A 19,843-nucleotide genomic window follows, 5' to 3' on the forward strand; every position below is an offset into this window, starting at 1 on the left:
GGAAAAAAAAAAAAAACTATCTATAGAGTGGGGCTCTAGAAAATGACCTCTGCCTGAAAACATTTTTAAAGATATTTTTAAAAGTTTCTTAAATAACTAATAAGTAAACTGATAAATAAACAAATGAATGAATGAACTTATCTGACTAAATATTTTAGTCACTGTAAGGCAGCTTTACCTTATTAAATAAACTAGTAACTCTAGGGGCAGATTTATATTCCCTATAATCTATTTCACAAGGAAATATAATACAGATAAAATATTATTTGAATATAGAAGATAATTAACAAAAATACTTGAAAAGTACAGAATTTTGTGGTGCTGAATGCTTTTGAACAACGTACCAATGACCAATTCCCTAAAGAAGAAGAAAGTTACAATGAGAAATAATTTTTTATTCAGATTTATAACCCCCACTTTTCCTATAAATCTGTTTTCAGCAAAAATTCTCACTCTTTCTTCAAATTTATCTGAACACAGTGCTTCCTTTTAAAATATCGGCAGTAGCTCCCAAGGCCTTGACAAGCTAGAGAGCGTATTCTACTGCCCTCTGCTGGAAGATGAGGGGAGTTATTACCCATCAACTAGATTGCTAGAGCGGGTGGAAGAAATGGCTGCTCTCTCTTTATTTCATATAACAACAAATTATTTATCACCTGCCAGCCATTGTTTCAAATGATATAGATTATAGAAAGATAGATAGAATATTTTGAGAGACAATCCCGAGTATCTATATACTGCAACTGTATTAGGCCTCTTTACAGAACTAGACTAAACTTCTACAAACCAGCAAAATAAAACTGGGATAACACTTAAAATGATAAGCATTTGATGGGTAGGGAATGCAGAAGGAGATGATTCTAAACAATGTCCAGATAACTGATAAACTGAAGATTCTCTGTAAAGGGAAAAGATCTAGTTTAGAACACAGGAAAATTGGTGTCAAGTAATAAATAAATGAATGGGTAAAGACCTTATCAAAACATCATAATTTTTAATACATTTATTTATTTAATTATGAGCCCTACTGGAATGTAAAGTCCTAGAGAGCACTTAACAGAACATTCAGTAAATAATTGCATGGTTTTGTGCCTTTGTTCACCCACCTCTAAAATTTTTACTCCAACATTACAAGCATACCAAGGGTGACAAACACTGTGTGTTTGTGTGTATGTGAAAAGGTTTATTTGAAACATAATGGCTTAAAATTTTAATCAGTCCTAGTTTGGGGTCATGTTGTACACTCCCTTGCGAGCTACTGTTGACATTCACTTTTGAATCATGCATCTTGACTCACTGGGGCTGTGTTTGGGCTTGGACAGTGGCATGGCCGTGTTATTCCAATCCCTAGGCGAGAAACCAGAATGGGTTTCAGATTCAGACAAGTGTGGGTTTGAATCTCAGCTCTAACAAAACATTTAATAACTGTTAAAACAAATACTTGCATAGTATGTACCATGAATAAGAGCCCCCTGAGGGAAGGGAGATTATAATCCCCATTCACGAATGAGGAAACTAAGGCACAGAGAGTGTTAAGTAACTTTTACATACTTAAGTCACTGAGTTAATAGGTGGTGGAGTCAGGATTGAAGACCAGGGCTCAAGGTTCTAGAATTCTTGCTTTCAAGACCTACATTATGCCACCTCTTTTCCCTGAGTCACATTTTCCTCATTTATAAAATGATAGTAAAGAAACCTAGGTTGCTGGATTTGGGGAAGAATGAGGAGAATACACATTAAGGGTGATGCAGTGATCCTGGTACCAGGTAGATGCTGAGTAAAATCGTTGCTGGTATTTTGTCTTTTAACAACTTGGTGCTTATGGACTAACCTGACAGCCAGTTTTTAATAGTGATGGATCACTCAGTAAGAACACTGCAGAGTCTTCCTGAAGAATTCAGTGCTAGAAAAGAATCAAAAGACCCTCTTTCCCAGACTCACTTTAGAGGTAAGAATAATGATCTAGAGAACTTAGAAAATTTGCCCCAAGCAGCACCAAAGTTGGAGCGAGAACTCCTCATTGTCAGATTGGCGGGTTATTTCTATCACTCTGTTTTCTCCTAATATAGCTTGTTGTCTGAATGGCCCCACTTTCTGAAAGTTTTATGAGGAAGCCTAGCCTGCGGTTTTTGTAACCTCAGACCCTACATCTACTCACATCACAGATGTCAACAGAAAAATAATTACCGGGGCATCTGGGTGGCTCAGTCCATTGAGCATCCGACTCTTGGTTGCAGCTCAGGTCATGATCTCGAGATTCGTGGGTTCAAGCCCCACATTGGGCTCCGTACTGTTAGTGTGGAGCTTGCTTGAGATTCTCTCTCTCTCTCTGCCCATCCTCACTTCACGATTGCTATCTCTCTCTCAAAATAAATAAATAAATAAATAAGCTTAAAAAATAAAAAGAAAAAGAATTACAGTACATCTTCCCTCCTTTGATTTGGACATCGTTTCTATTTTGTCAAAATAAGTTAGCCCTGAATTTCCAGTATGGTCACATTTATTTAAAATAATCTTTCTCTGTCTCCCTCTCTCTCTCTCTTTCTCTCTCCCTCTTTCACACACACACACACACACACACACACACACACACACACACGGACCCTCCTATAGCTTTCAAAGGACAGCCTGAATCTGAATGTTCTGAAGTCTTTGTTAAAAAGAAAATCCCTAGGCGCTACTCCAGATTTACATAATCATGACGTTTAGGGGTGAACCTGAGTATTAACAGTGCGCTCCCCATTAAAGCACCGTCATGTTTGAAAACTACTATCTTAGAATAGGGAACTAAGGTTAGAACAGGGAGGGCAGCAAAGTTCACCTCTGATGCCTGCATCCCCAGGACTGGGTCTGTTTTGATTTCCTAATTTTCTTCTCTTCTCCCACCATCCCTCCACCCCCATCCACTATAATATCTCTCTCCTTAACCCTCTCTTTCTCTCCTTTTTGCCTTTTCTTTCCTTGGTAAAAATCAGAACTGTGTAAGCTAGAAAACCCCTATGACTTTTAGAGCAGTATTTATGAATGTGTATGAGTGTGTGCTAAGGACTGTTGGTTTTAATCACATTTCTTCATTTATTACAACGTATTTAGATTCAATATCATAATTCATTTCCAACACTGGTAAAATCTCCATGGAAACCACTAGGCAGTTTGGGGTGAGTTAATCACAAAGAATGAGGCCATCTCAGGACTTTGTAGGGTTAGGGGGTTTCAAGGACTCCTCTCTGGGCAGTCTGCTGAGAAAATGGATCAGAAGACAGAAAGAAGCATATAAAAGCACACCAATCTCCCTCAAGTAGCTCAAGCACTGCCGGAGAATCCAACCCAACAAAAAGATGGGGAGCAAGAAATGGGAGGGTTAATTGAGAGGGTGGTGGAGGTCCATGAGAATGTGACAAGCTGAGAGAAGATGGAGTCCCCATGGAACATTGGAAAGGGAGAGACAAATTCCCTTCACTTCACATGTGCCATGACATCCCTGGCTCTACTTTTCCCCTCACCTGTCTGTGACCAAGACGGTTAAACACAGGAGATGGTATCTCTTTCCCCTACCTGAAATTCTGTATGCAACCAGAAGATCACACTTTTCTACTTCCAGCACTCACCTCTTAACTAATAGGGCAATCCAATGATTCTCTTAGACTGGGAAAGTTCACTCTAATCCAACTAATTATTTATCGTAAGAATCTACATGTCCCAGACCCCTGGGTGGCTCATTTGTTAAGCATCTGACTTTGGCTCAGGTCATGACCTCACAGTTCAAGAGTTCAAGTCCCACATCAGGTGAGCTCAAGCCCCACCTTGGGTGAACCCAAACCCTGCATCGGGTGAGCACAAGTCCTGTTTCAGGTAAAACACAAGCCCTGGGTGGGCTCCACTTCTCTCTCTCTCTGCCCCTTTGCTCACTTGTGCCCTCTCTCTCTCAAAACAAACAAACAAAAAAACCAAAAAAACCCCTACATGTCCCAAATGCATTGAACAAGTGAGAATCCATTTATTCTCACAAGTGGTTATTTAGAAGTCATGTAAGATCCAGAGCCCACAGTACAGATATATTAGTTGCCATTCCTGACTCACAGAGCACTCTTGGGCAACACAGGTGTGCTCCCTGCAGTTTCTGTGGTATTAGGAGACATGTCTGTTGTTTCCTGGCCTCAAGTCTCCAGCCCTGGTTACTCCAGTAACCATTCCATAATGTCTCCTCCGATACAGAATATTTGCACTCCTTGGTTGCCTCCGCTATTTGATGTGGTTCCTCCAAAGGATCAAAACGTTAATCTTCAGATCTTTCCTCATGTGTCTGCTGCTCAGGAAGGTGTCATTACTAATACCTTACTTGTGAGCCACATATTATATGGTTCATTTATAAACCCTCTGGTGAAATAGGCTTTTACGACTCTAAGTTGGGAAAATTTGAGGGGTTTCCATTTAACTTCAGGTTAATTTCCATGATACTAATCAAGACATTCCAGCTGCATGTGATATCTCTATTTTTTTTTATTTTTTAAAAATTTATCCATTTATTTTGAGAGGGAGAGAGACAGACAGAGACAGAGATGGAGAGAGAGAGAGACAGCGAGAGAGAGAGAGAGAGAGAGAGAGAGCAGCATGAGTGGGGAGGGGCAGAGAGAGAAGGAGAGAAGAATCCCAAGCAGGCTCCATACTGAACACAGAGCCCCATGCAGGCCTCCGTCTTCAGGAACCATGAGATCATGACCTGAGCCAAAATCAAGAACCAGACATTTGACTGAGCCTCCCAAGCACCCCAATATCTCTATTTGTAAAAATACTCTAAATTCCTACCCTTGTAAATAATTCCAAGATTCCCATCATCTATCAGTAAGGATGTTATTAATATAGGTGTGATGTTTGTGGATGGTTAATAAGTAAAATCATCTGGTCCCCATTCCTGCATTATCAGTTCACAGCACTTCAAGCAAACCTGTCATGTGATTATACAAATTTATAGAGAGATAAAGTCACATTTATATAGAATTCTTCACTTCTTAAAATAAATTATTAGTTTCCCTTTTTATAAAATGATTTATTTTAGAGTTTCAAAAATATGCTTTGTTTCACAAATACAAAAATATAACAATTTTGCTAACCTATTTATTGAGGCCTCATTAAATCAGCTAAGAACACGAAAGACATAGGTGCTTAATAGATACTTATGCCTAGTTTTCTTTATTATAAATTACACCTTCCTTTTCTATTTGCTTCTCACTGTCAAATAGACTAAACTTCTTCTAGCACCTCCTTGTAGATATGTCCATGGTCCTTTTTAATAATGAGCCAAATTTTTGTCTAGGCTCAAAGGCCCCCACTCAGTTAATCAATAAATGTTTATTGAGGACCTACTGTGTTCCAGAGACTCTTGTAGGCACTGGGGATCTATCAGCAAATGAAACAAACTAATCTCCCTGCACTCATGGAGCTAGCATTCGAACATGTGTTACCTAATGGAAGAGGAAGATCCAGAAAACAAGTACTAATAACTATTTTCCAATTTATTTTCTATTAATTATTTCACTTCTTTTAGCCTCCCAGCTTTCCTTCCTACTAAGTGATTGCTTTTTTTTTAATACCTTTGGGGTGCCTGGGTGGCTCAGAAGGTTAAACGTCCAACTTCAGCTCAGGTCATGATCTCACCGTTCATGAGTTTGAGCCCCACATCAGGCTCTGTGTTGACAGCTTGGAGCCTGGAGCCTGCTTCAGATTCTGTGTCTCCCTCTCTCTCTGCCCACCCCCACTCGCACTCTGTCTCCATGTCTCAAAAATAAATAAACATTGGGAAAAAAAAAAAAAAAGAACAGGCCTGTCCTGACATTGTCGGCCTCTCCCATTGATCAGAAGTCTTCATTTTCCAGATCTAATGAGGTTCTAAAGCCTTGGGATAAGAGGAGAAACATATGTACCACCTACATACCAGAAGAAAGCCATCATCACTACACCTCTGGGTCCTCTACCTGTGCCTACATGGGCAGATCCAAAAGGTGAAGCAAAAGTTTTAACTCAATCTTCCTCCACTAAAGTTAAAGAACAATAACTTAGTCTTCAGCATACACTCTTTCTATAAGGCATTCCAAATTTGAAAGCCTACAGAAAATATTATTAACATAGGTTTGATATCTTAATATAGTACGTGCCTGAAGAAATTATCTTCTTGAGAATCTCAGAGTAATGTGGTCCATCAGTTGGTAAAGGATTTGATAGAAAACCCAAAATATCAATGGCTTATGTTAGATAAAATTTTGTTTCTCTCATATAAAAGAAATTCAGAGGTAAGCAGTTCAGAGTTGGTGTGGTAATTCTGATCATCAATGACCAGGCTCCTCCCATCCTTCTCCTCCACCATCTGAGCCCCGATTCAATTCATGGTCCAAGATGACTGCCATCCTACCCACCCTGCAGGCAAGAGGGATGGGGGAGAGCGAAAAGACTAAATGTGCCCTCCTTGGCTGAAAGTCGACTATCTTTGAGCACCCTTCCTGAGGTGTCACAGCACACTGTGCTAATGGTTCACTAATCATATGACTCTATGATCAGTTGAGCCTGCGAAAGATAGCCTTTCAGTTAGGTGTATTCCTAGAAAAGCTGAGCTCACCAAGACTATAAAGTAGCTGCATCTGAAAGTCTGAAAAAGTCTTTACCAATGGGAATAGAACACAGTGAAAAATAGTGAGAGTGATCATTGAAGTAAAGAACAAGATGTCTATGTATTTTTCCTATGATTAGATAAGAATTCAAAACAAGGACCACCTACCAAAACTGGGCCTTTTCTTCTGCCTTATAGATTGATAAAGTGTGTGTTAATGTGTATACTTTACTCATATTTTTCAAATATTAACACTGTACTTCATGTGCTAGAGAGATAGATAGATAGATAGATATCCATGTATTATATATATCCATTTGATAATAAATTGCATACATAATGCTTTGTCCTAGTGTGTATTACCTAAATTCAAAGACATTGTTTTATATAGCCACAACACCGTTCTCAAAATCAGGAACTTAGTGCTGATAGAATACTATTTAAATTCTACACCTTATTTAGATTTTGGCAATTACACTGACAACGTCTTTTATACTAAAAGAAAAGTATCAGATCTCACATTGCATTCAGTGGTCATATCTCTTTAATCTCTTTTACTATGGAATAGGTCCTCAGTCTTTCTTTTATGATATTAGCAATTGTTTTGTAGTATGGCTCTAAGTTTTGTCCAGTGTTCCCCCCTCATAAGTGAAAAAGAATGACTTACAGCAGAGATACCCAGCAGACACCGTTTGAGCCAAACAATCAACATTAATATCACCAGTCATAGCACAGATTGACATCATTTGCTTTCTGATATGATGCAATGAGAACACATAATTTCTGTGCTATTCCTTCGAAAAATGCATTAACTGAATCTAATGTCATTCTTTTATTTCTTTTAATATGCCAAAACCATTGAAGCAAAATGACTTCTTTTCCATGCTTCCCTTGTCTCTGTTGTAATTGCATGATGAACCATGTGAAATTATGTCACAAATACTGAGTTGAACTACCTTCTTTGCTTTAAGATCTAGATCACTTGCAAAAGAAGGGTGAGTGCTACAAAAAGAATGCCAAGTATGTCTTTTCACTCATGTTCACATATGGGTTTCAGAGCTTCCAAAATGTCCTCCACCCTTTGTATCCAACCAATTACGTCCTCACTATTTCTTTGTATATAAATATGTAGATTCAGAATCTGGGAAGTTGAAGGGAAAATTTAGTTCCCGTCCAATGTTTCAGAATTAGAAAGACAGAATATTGCTCAGTGTGTTATTTTTGAACCAACTCCTGAAGTTGGTTTAGGCTTCTTACTCAGATCAAAATATTTTAAAAAGATCTTAAAGTATTTGTTAAAATGAAGTTTCTGTCTCTTTTTCCCACGAGTGCCCAAGTATAATATTGCTATTATTTGCATAGAGAAGGAAAGCTATCTTTTTCCCATTGTCTAATAGCAAAGTGTGCCAAAATTCAAATTTTCAGAGACATATGAAGTTTCATGCCTCTTGAAACCCAAGCTACATGGAAATGAAAAGAAACATGTTTTCTTTATCAGCATTTGTTATTTATCTTCCTTCACCATATTTCATTCATTTTGTTTCTTTCATTTTATATCAGGAGTTAATCTGCAATGTCTGATTTTAATTATAAAGTCCTTTTATACAGAACTTTTTAAATATGATTTTTAATATAATTTTTTCCTGACTTCAAATCCTGTGGACAGAGAATGTCAACAGCTTCTAATAACTTCCTTTTAAAGATTACATGAGTAATGATCTAGGGAATGGGGCAAATGAGAACCACTGGGAAAAAAAAATCAAAGAGGTAAAAGCAAACATAAATCAGTAAGTAAAAATAGAGCCAGATTTACTTTCAAAACAGAATGGTCTCCTCCCTAATGACCCAAATGATGCTTCTCACTCACAGCATGGGCTCAGGATTGTCCCTTAACTTTGCCACTCCTGCTGTTTTCCCTACAGAACGAGATGATAACCAGACCCCTCTCATATTAGGTCAACTTCAGGTAGTCTCCTTCCCTCCCATTATTGTGTTTTAAACATATTTTTAATGAACCACATAGTGAAATTTCATACCTAGGCTTTAGTATTTTGCTACAATTTCCCTGGAATGTTGTTTTAAACTAATTAAGTAGTGTTATTAAAACAAAGGTAGTGTTATTACTGCTCTTTTTTTAAATCAATTCACTGTATATAATATTTGAGTGGGTTACTCTGCAGAACAAAAATATTCAACTACATCCCTGAGCCAATTACACCATCATCTTATGCACATTTCTGGTGCCCTAGATAATTGAATAGTGGCTTTTTTTTTTTTTTATTCCCATTGAGTGAGATTGTTGGCTAGATGAAGAAACAAATTATTAGATGCACTTTGGAGGTGTGGATTGACTCCATAGCATAATCCTGTTAAGAAAACTCCATTTATGTCTGCATCCCCAAAGATCTGGAGCCTCTCTATTCAGAACCTCTCCTAGCTCTGGCCAGCTTCCCTCTGGCCTTGCACACAAAAGCTTCAGGTCTTACGTTCAGGGAGGTCAGCTTGAATCCAAGTCACCTTGAGTCATTTCATTAGCTTTAGAACTCCACCTTCAAATATAACCACAAAAAAAATCAATCTATCAAATGCACATTCTAATATCATTAGCTTGGTTTCTCGGGCTTGCAGTTTGGAGGGGGTTTATGCTTTCACACATTCCTCCTGTGTCCCTATTTTTGTTTTTTCTTCTCCGCTGCCTCCCTTAGGTTTTAGCTTTGCATCCACCTTTTCCCAGCAATCCTCTCCGATTAAGATCATATTGTGACTAGTATTTGCCTTCTCTCCTATCAATTTTCCTTTTAGACTGGGTCAAGCGCTTGCATATATAAGTGGGTTTCATCCTCATATGTATTGCTTCCCTAATTAAATACATATTCCCAAAGGACAGGGGAATCCTACTGCAATGTCTTCTCATCTCCAGATTGTATAGTGGCTAGTGCAAGATGTGAGACAACACATATAATACATACACTTAGAACTTTGCCTGGCACAGAGAAGCACCTGATAAGTATTAGCCATCATCACTACCTAAGTGTGAAGGCAAGTAACAGGCAACAAACAAATATCTGTATATCAGTGCACAGTTCATTCATGTATTAAATCTAATTTTTGTGTGTGTGTTTATTTTTGAGAGAGAGAGAGGGATAGAGCGCAAGTTGGGGAGTGGCAGAGAGACAGGGAGACACAGAATCTGAAGCAGGCTCCAGGCTCCGAGCTTTTAGCACAGAATCTGATGCAGGGCTCAAACTCACGAACTGTGAGATCATGACCTGAGCTGAAGTCACACGCTTAACTGACTGAGCCACCCAGGCACCCCAAGATTTTAATTTTTGAGCTCCATTCTCCCATTGTTAAGTTACACTGTAAGGAAGTTACATGCATTTAAAGACTGCATTAAATGAAGAACATCAGTGAATTAGTAGTGTTTTTGTCAATTAGTGTGAGTTATAAAACTTAACAAACTACCATCACTGCAAAACTGTAATCTGGTTCAATCAAAAACAGTACAGGACTTTATTATTATTATTATATTCCTCAGAAGAAAGAGCAAATGTTTTATCAATCATCACAAAAATTTCATGAGAGTCTGTAAATGTTAATGTGTGTGTGTTAGGGATGTGTTCGTGTCCTTGCATTCTCCTTACTAACAGAGCTGGGTAACTAAAGGGAAAGATGCTTCAGCCATTTCCACAGTGAGTGTTAATGAATTGCAGGAGCAAATTCGGTGGAGGGGAAGAACTAAGAATTGGAAGGTAGAAGGACTAGGGTTTTGTCCCAGCCCAGCCACTTATGACCTTAGGCAAGTGATTCACCTTTCTGAGCCCTAACTTCCTCCTCTGTAAAATGATGGGCCAGGCATAATGCTCCTATGTTCCTCCCAGTTCTAATGCTAGGCTTCTAAAGTCCTCACAAAGAACACGTAGAACACTGTTCAATCCAGTTCTGCTTCCTTAGAGTTGAGTGAATTTAGCTGAATTGCAATTTATATTACATAACATTATAAAGATATAAAATATATTGCTCTAAAACTACATTATAGAATTTTCTTTCTTGGACCTCCAGGGAAATAAGATTAACAATACTAAGGCTTCTCTCATGTTTTTGTGTACCCTAGGATTGTTTGAAGATTATGATTAAAGATCATTTAGAGAATTAAAATGTCCCATCTTAATGATTGGACCGTGAAACTCTAGGGCAGGGTTTCTCAACCTCAGCACTATTGGCATTTTGCTAGGTCTTTGTTCTGGAAGCTGTCCTATGCATTGTTTAATGTTTAGCAGCATTCCTGGTCTCTACCCACTAGAGCACCGGCACCCCATACCCTGCATTGTGACAATTAAAAAATGTCTCTAAAACAGTATGGAGGTTCCTCAAAAATTAAAAATAGAACTGCCTTATGACTCAGCAATTGCACTACTAGGTATTTATCCAAAGGATACAAAAATGCTGATTCAAAGGGCACCTACACCCCAATGTTTATAGCAGCTCTGTCAACAATAGCCAAATTATGGAAAGAACCCAAATGTCCATCGACTGATGAATGCATGAAGAAGATGTGGTATACGTATACAATGGAATAGTAGTCAGTGATTAAAAAGAATGACATCTTGTCATTTGCAACAACACAGATGGAACTAGAGTATTATGATCCCAGTCTTTTTTTTTTTTTTTAATGTTTATTTATTTTTGAGAGAGAGAGATAGAGCATGAACGGGGTGGGTCAGAGAGAGAGGGAGACACAGAATTTGAAACAGGCTCCAGGCCCTGAGCTGTCAGCACAGAGCCCAAGGCGGGCCTCGAACCCACAAACTGCGAGATCGTGACCTGAGCCGAAGTTGGATGCCCAGCCGAGTGAGCCACCCAGGCGCCCCTGGAACTAGAGTATTATGTTAAGTGAATAAGTCCATCAGAGAAAGACAAATATCACATGATTTGACTCATATGTGGAATTTAAGAAACAGATGAACATAGGGGAAGAGAAGGAAAAATAAGAAAAAAAGAAAAGAGAGGGAGGCAAACCATAAGAGACTCTTAAACACTGAGAACAAACTGAGGGTTGCTGGAGGAGGGGGTGGTTGGAGGGACAGGTTAAATGGCTGAAAGGCATTAAGGACGGCACTTCCTGGGATGAGCACTATGTGTTATATGTAAGTAATGAGTCACTTGGTTCTACTCTGGAAACCAGTTCTACACTGTATGTTAACTAACTTGAATTTAAGTTAAATAAATAAATGAATAAGTAAGTAAATAACATCTCCCTAGGTTTCCCAATGTCTCCTGGGGATGAAGCCCACCCCCACATTGAGGATCATGGCGCAGACAGGAAGCCAACAGCCTACCACATGCTGTATCTGTTTTCTTTCCTTTCTGTCCATTTTCTTACTTTCTTTCTCCATTCATCTTTCTTTCATTTTCTCTATTTGATTTATTTTTTCTCCTCTTTTTTTTCTTCTCCTTTCTCTTTTCTGTCTCCAATATGTGTGATTTAGTTTTGCAATTATCTAAACCACTGGCCCCGGGCAAGTCAGAGAAAACTGACTCTGGGCCTTGATGAGCACCCTTTAGCTGTCAGGCTAAAGGGACAGTCCTGAAGTCAAAGTTAGACTCAAATCCTGTTTCTGTCATTTACCCGTTTTATGACAATTTGGGAAAGTTGCTTAATCTCTTTGGGCTTTAGTTTCCTCATCTGAAAAACTAGAGAAATAATGCCTTTCTCATGGGCCTTGGGAAGATTAAGTTAGCTCAAATACTTAAATGTGCTTAGCTTAAGGCATGGGACAGTGTGAGGTTTCAATAGATAGCAGCTATTATTTAGTAATATTAGGTTACCAAAAAGAAGGGAGCTGTACTTTGATCACAGTGAAGAGATTTTAAGAGTAGAATGGCTCATAAGAGAAACTAAAACATTATTGTCAGTCTTCAAGTATGTAGTATCTAATCAGTCTGAAGAAAATAAACATAAAAGGGCAAAGTTAATAATGGTGCTCCTTTGAATCTTTCTGCCCAGTTAAATCCACAAATTGCTAATTTAATTTGTCTGTAATGTGACCATTTCACATAGGAAAACCTGCATTTATTCTCAAATGTAAGCTGGTGTTACTAGAATTTATTAATATAATAATCATTCCAAAAGCAATGGCTCCCTTCTTCTGTTGAAGAAAAAAAAAAATTAAACACTGGCTGGAAACAATAACTGAAGTCACCAAATGATGTTCAGAGAAAATTTTTGAAACACCCTGGTTTCAAAATGCTAGAGCTGCTATGCTCCTACCCTTCAGATCTAATATGGCTTGGAAGGCCTTAGACCTCTGGTCTCTATAGCCAAAGTCAGTTTTTAATTGGAATCACTTGGGTAAAAAAGGCTACTTTTCATTATCATCATGTTCTCTAAAATTGTGTTTCCCAGTTTCTGGGACTGTTCTCATGACTAGATCTGAAATGAAAAGTATTTGCAAAAATACCATCAAGCTCACTGATTCAAAAAGAAAAAAAAAAAAGCCATTTCCCCCAAGATACCAGGTTAAGAATAAACAGTGGTCAGACTTGCATTACAGATTTGTGGAAATCAGAAGGGTTTCTGCCAGAAACCCTGCCAGATAAAGCCGTAAGTCCTAAAACATTTTTTTTTTTAGCATCTCCAAGTATCTGATCAACCACTGCCTAATCCAGATCTCTCCATGAGCTGTCATTCAACATGCCAGCACACTCAGTCTCAGAATCTCACTCCTGGATTCTGAGACCCAAAGAGATAAAAAGACCAGCCAAAGCCAAATAATATATTGGTGTGCAGACCAAGACTTGCCTCCTTATGGGTACACATTCTAATGCTCTTTGTTTTCTAAGGGCCAAGGGCCAAAAGCTATGAGGGTGATAGAGATGTGGTCCTAAAGATAGGCTTCCACTGGTAAGTGCATAAATCAAGACCTGGGAACACTCAGGGTGAAACTTTATAGGCCAAAGTCACCACTGGCAGAATATGGAAGTTTCTCCTATTAAAAAATGGAAGAGTCTGGGTCTTAGCACCTGATAGGGAACAAATAGACCCTCCCTCCCCGCCTCCCTCACTCACACAGACACAGACACACACACACACACACACACACACACACACACACATTTCACTTATTAATCACTAATTGTGATTTTTAGTGAAAATAAAACAAGGGGTGCCTGGGTGACTCAATCGGTTAGGCGTCCAACTTCAGTTCAGGTCATGATCTTGAAGTTTGTGGGTTCAAGCCCTGCGTTGGGCTCTATGCTGACAGCTCAGAGTCTGGAGCCTGCTTTGGATTCTGTGTCTCCCTCTCTCTCTGCCCCTCCCCTGCTCACGCTCTGTCTCTGAAAAATGAATAAATCTTAAAAATTTTTCTAAAAAAAGAATTAACATTAAAAAATTAAAAATAAAATAAAATAAAATAAAATAAAATAAAATAAAATAAAATAAAATAAAACAAAAGTCTGGGGTGCCTGGGTGGCTCAGTCGGTTGAGCATCTGACTTTGGCTCAGATCATTATCTCATGGTTCTTGAGTTTGAGCTCCATATTGGGCTCTGTGCTGACAGCTCAGAGTCTGGAGCCTGCTTCCTATTCTGTGTCTCCCTCTCTCTGCCCACCCCCAAATCATGCTCTGTCTCTCTCTCAAAAATAAATAAATGTTAAAAAAAATGTAAATAAATAAAATAAAACAAGACTCCTAAACAAAAGAAAAAAAAGTAAAATTTGTCAAAAATAGGACATGTAAATACTAGGTAGAATGTGATAAGTTGCTTAGAAACTTTAACTTAGAAACAAAATACCAATTAATGTATATAGTTTCATAGTTGCGATCAAAAATCCTCATCCATCCCATTTCATTTTCTTTACTAATTCTAAGCAAGTTCCTTCTCTGATTTATCTTTAGATCTACGTAATGCATTACAAAGAAAATAGGTACTTAAGACATATTTATTGAAAGAATGAGCCCCAGAAAAGCATCATATGACTCCAGAAACTGCAAATATGATCTAACTCTAGTCCCCATTTCAATTCCCTGGAAGCTTTCCGGTAGTTTTCACGCTGAAAAGTTCATCTTTCATGTACTGACCAAAATTCTAAAGGAAATCAGTGAGAGAAAAGGGATTAAAAACTGCCCATTCTTAGTTAGGCCTTAAAATATTTTTTTGCATTTTGTTCAGGTCGTAACAGTGGAGTTAATAAAAATAATTAACCATACAGCAGGAAAAGAACATACTTCATAATTTCTTTGTAGATAATAGTGAAAGTTTTATGAAGAATCTTCACATTTCCCTACAGTTAGGAGAAATTTTGGAAAGGATTATTTTTCTATGTATCACGTGTTTATTAAATCACCTAAAGATTTTTTTTGTTGTTATTGCTGTTTTTAAATTATTTATTCTTTTAATATACATTTCCATGAGTTAAGATGACTCAGTGTAACTATAATATGGAGAGCAAATGATTTGTTTATACAAACGAACCCAGAAGTAAAAGTTACTGTACATTGTTTAGAGCAACAAAGCTATAATAGTTTAAAGATTTTTGAAAATTGCTCAAAGGGAGTCTGGCTTGGAGTGTGATCATTGGATAAATCTTCCACAAAGGGTTTATTTCTTTTAGGGATCAAACAAATGTTTCTAAAAAGTGATTGCAAATGAAAGCCTAAAAGGCCCTTCATCCATACTCTAAATAAATAAATTTCTTTTTTTTCATTCTATCAAGCCACCCACAGAAACTCTATTAAATATGAGGAAAAAGTGATAATGACAGAAGCAAAACAGAGAATGACAGACCAATGAGGCTATTGAGTATCATTACTGTGATGTTATTTCTACTAATAGAAATCAGATAACATATGCAGTACATGGAAACATGGGCTCAGTAAATGTGTACAATTCCCCAATCAGATAATACTTATACGGATGCAGAAATAATGGGATCTTCCACATATATTTCTCAATGACAGTCCTTTACAATTATTAATCTGCTAAACTTGAAACACAGTATCAAGCTGAGCACATGGAGTAGAATCACAAGATTGTAGCCTTGTAATGGACCTCCCGCCCAGCGCTATACAGGCAGACCTCCTGCCCAGCACTACCCCATCCCTGACAGAGGTCATCCAGGCTCTGTCCAAATCCCTGCAGGGACTGTCAGTTCAACACAATCAAAGCTGCTTTGTCAAGTACTTCCAATTTTTAGAAATTTTTTTTTTTTTTACTCACGCTGAGTTAAATCAGCCTCCTGGAGTAACATCTCTCTGCTGATCTTTGTCCTGTATCATTAGAGGAAGAGAATTATTTCACCTAAAATGCTCTGAGCACATTTGGGCCAGCCACTTTGCTATATGCTGGCTGTATAGCAGTGAACAAGACAAATACCAACTTTCTCCTTTCCCCTCTGTCTACCCCCTCTTCCTCAAGACCAATCCCAAATACTGGAATATAAAGTTTGCATCCTTATGTTTTCTCTGTTCTAAGAGGACTGCCCCAGTTTGCTCAACTCCTTGTTCTATGACCTAGCTTCCAGGACTTTTTAGAATCTGATTGCTTTCTTTTAGAGAACTTTTGATTTATCAGTGACAATCTCAAAGCCAGGCACTTGAGTTGAATCCAATGCCTGAAATGCAGTTTGACCAGGATATAGGGCTGTGGGATTGCAACTTCTCCAGAACTGAACACGTGAACTTTACTAATGCAACCTGGGAGCACTCACTGTCTGTGTTTATCAGTCTCAATAAGTTGTTGGATAGAATTCTGATGTGCTTATTGTGCTCTGGAAACCATAAGGACCCTGAGCAGTGGATAACTATGGCAATTTTCTTACCTTCCTCTGTCAGTTTCTGATTTTCCACTTTACACTTACATTTTTGCCACTTTTACTTTCGTTAAAATTATAGATTTGGGGATTAGCTCCATATTATTGGCCTGTCAAAATATTTTTTATTCCTTATCCTGTAGTCAAATGTATTGACTATTCTCCGCCATGTTTAGCACCTGAAAAATAACAAACATGTCTTCTATTTCTTCTTCTAATGCACCAATATATATTTTTTTAATATTAGAATAAGATTAAGGACAAAGTCTCATTGAAACAGCTGCCTCAAATGATTTCAATTAATCAATCAACCACTTTGGAAAGAACTATTCAAACAGCTATAAATCTGTGATGGTAACAGTAGATAGAACATACCAAGTGGTTTCCTTATTCTGGAAGCTGTGATAAATATTTTATATGTATTATCTCATTTAATCATCATGACTACCTCCAGGCAATGGTTATTGCTATGTACATGTTTCATATAATTAATAAGTCTCACATATGGAAGTATGTTTCAAATGTTTCATATAAGGAAATTGAGACTGAGGGAGGTTAAGTAATTTTCCTGCTACCCAAGAGAGTAAGGGGCAGATCTGGAATTCACACACATCTGTCCCACTCCGAACCTCATGTCCTTAGTCAAAAGACAAACTGCTTTCAAATACCATGGCATCGCTCAACTCAGGAGCTAATGAGAAATTTTTGAAATGTCTATGTGAGCTCCAGATACCTTATGTCCCTGATACTCTAGTAAACCTATAACCAAAGGAAATGGGAACACATGGATTGATCTGTTCTTCCTGAATCTATCTTGGTTCCTAGGGATTTCCTTTTTCCCTTCCAGAGTACATGACTAACCACTCTGACAACCCAAACTGTCATTTCTCTGGGCACACATAGTATGAGTCTCCACCTGTGGTTTCTGGTACCCACCCTTTCCCCTCTTCCTGAAAAATTAAGTGCTTTCCAGCCTCTGCTATTAGGCATTGCTTCCCTTTTGCATATTTTATCAAAGGTTAGTGACCATAATTTCAAGATCAAAACCACAAACTCTTTTTGTACATTAGGATGTAATTCCTCTAGACTTAGATGCTTGACCTCTTTCAAAGTGCCTGTTAGGTACTATTAAAATTATATCCTCTTCCCTAGAGCTGTATTCTTATCCTTTCTTTGCTTTCTCTCTTCTCAGATGATATTCCTAAAAACTGTGTGTGAGTGTATATGTGTGTGTGTAATTAGTATTTATCAAAAGATCTGGGTCAATTCTCTTAACTCTCTATCTCCACAGATAGTTCCAGAGAATTGAGATTTTGCTGTAATGTGTTAAAAAAGGAACACTTTCGGGGCACATGGGTGGTTTAATTGGTTAAGCGCCCCACTCTTGATTTCAATTCAGGTCATGATCTCACAGTTCATGAATTTGAGCCCTGCATTGGGCTCTTCACTGACATCACAGAGCCTGCCTGGGATCCTCTCTCTCCCTTTCCCCCCACTCACACTCTATCTCTCAAAATAAATAAATAAATAAACTTAAAGAAAAGGATCACTTTCATTTTAAACTTTTCATTAATTACTATTAGATGCTTTCATAAATCTCATAAAGTCCATTTCTAAAGAAGAAATTTGAATATCACCCTATAAATTTGTCTCATTTTATAGATAAGAAAACTGAGATCTGGAAAGGTCAAAGGACATGCCCAAGGTGACATGGTAAGTGGAAGAAGCATCTTATGTTAAGGAAATAAAAAGTCATAAAATGAATATCATTTTCTATTTTTATCAAAATGCATAAATGTGAATTTTAGGAAATAGTTCCACGGTAATGTTAATTTCTCCCAAATGTCCCTTGTACTTAAGAGACATTTCAGCCCTGATGTTATACATTGTATGTGTTTATTCATGCTTTAAAGGTTATATTTCTGCTCTACGTCTTTCCACGTCTTTATTTGCAAATTTTTACTCACAGATATGTATTGGTCTATTGGTTGCATTTTGAAACCAAATTGTTTAGTGTTCTCACCCTTTGAGATTGCTCCTTCTTAAAGCAATAATATGGAAAATGTCCACAATGATGGAAATACCTGTCCTCCTGCATTAGTCACGCCAGCGAAAGCGCGCACCTCTCACATTTTGTATATGAAATATCCATTGATATTGGGAACAACTGTGCTGTGTCTATTTGCATCATTTACTCCAACCCCCAACACCCCCTCCCCCGGCCCCACTCCCCACCTTCCATTTCTTAACCTCTTTATCTCCAGGAGATAGAAATTTGAAAACTGTCCCCTCAGCAACTTCATACCCCCACAATTATACAGAAAAACCAAAGAAACTCAGAACATCTAAAATATGTGATGAATTTACTACTACTCCTCAAAAGTCCACGAGAAAGTAGGAGTTTCCACAGCCACAGTTATTTCCATCCTTACAAGTGATTTCAACTAAATATCGCTTTAGAAATTCATAAGAGCACCGCTATTATGATTAAAATAAGAAATGCTATTTCCTTTCCAACGCTTACCTCAGTCTGTATGATCATGAAAAGTCAATCTACAGATAAGTTCATCCTCATTTAATTTTTTAAAACACTTATGGAAGAATTAGCTCCTCCGATTTCGTTTCCTCATACTCAGATCATGGAAACCTATGTGGTATCCAAGTCCTATAAACCAAAGGCAGGTGCTTGAATTGTGTTTTCACACATTTGACAGTAATTTTTCCAAATCGATGTTAAAATATATTATCAAGGTCACCTGGGTGGCTCAGTTGGTTAAGCATTTGACTTCAGCTCAGGTCATGATCTCATGGTTTGTGAGTTTGAGTCCCGAGTGGGGCTCTGTGCTGACAGCTCAGAGCCTGGAGCCTGCTCCAGATTCTGTGTCTCCCTATCTCTCTGCCCCTTCTTCACTCACCTTCTGATTCTCTTCCTCTCAAAAAAAAAAAAAAAAAAAAAAAAAAATATATATATATATATATACACACACACACAAAAGCAAGATTCTTGAAAGAATATGATCATGAAAAAACTTCTAGAAACATGTTAGAAAAATAGAGTCAGACTGTCACCAGTGAACAGTGCAACTGTCATGTCTTATTAATCCACTCGGTGGACAATAATGGTTCTGATGGGTAATAAGTGGGGGTAGAATCTGGGATGTCAGAGTAAGTCAATGCTCCCTTTTCTCTTCCTTTGCTTGTTTGTAAATCCAGGACAAGAATAACTGCAAAAACTTAATCCAAAAATAAAGTCTTCTTAATTTCAGAAGGAATGTTGGAAGGAAGGAAGACAGCATCATGGTGCTGTTAGGAAAGTGCTGAGGACATAGTTGAAGACCTGAATTGGGATTCCCACCTCCGCTTTCCAACAGGGAGCTTATGCAAGGCCCCACCACCTAGAATGAGAAGGGTCAGCGTCTTGACTTGAAA

Source organism: Panthera onca, chromosome B2 (assembly GCF_046562875.1).
Source record: "Panthera onca isolate mPanOnc1 chromosome B2, mPanOnc1 haplotype 2, whole genome shotgun sequence".
Classification (NCBI taxonomy): Eukaryota; Metazoa; Chordata; class Mammalia; order Carnivora; family Felidae; genus Panthera; species Panthera onca.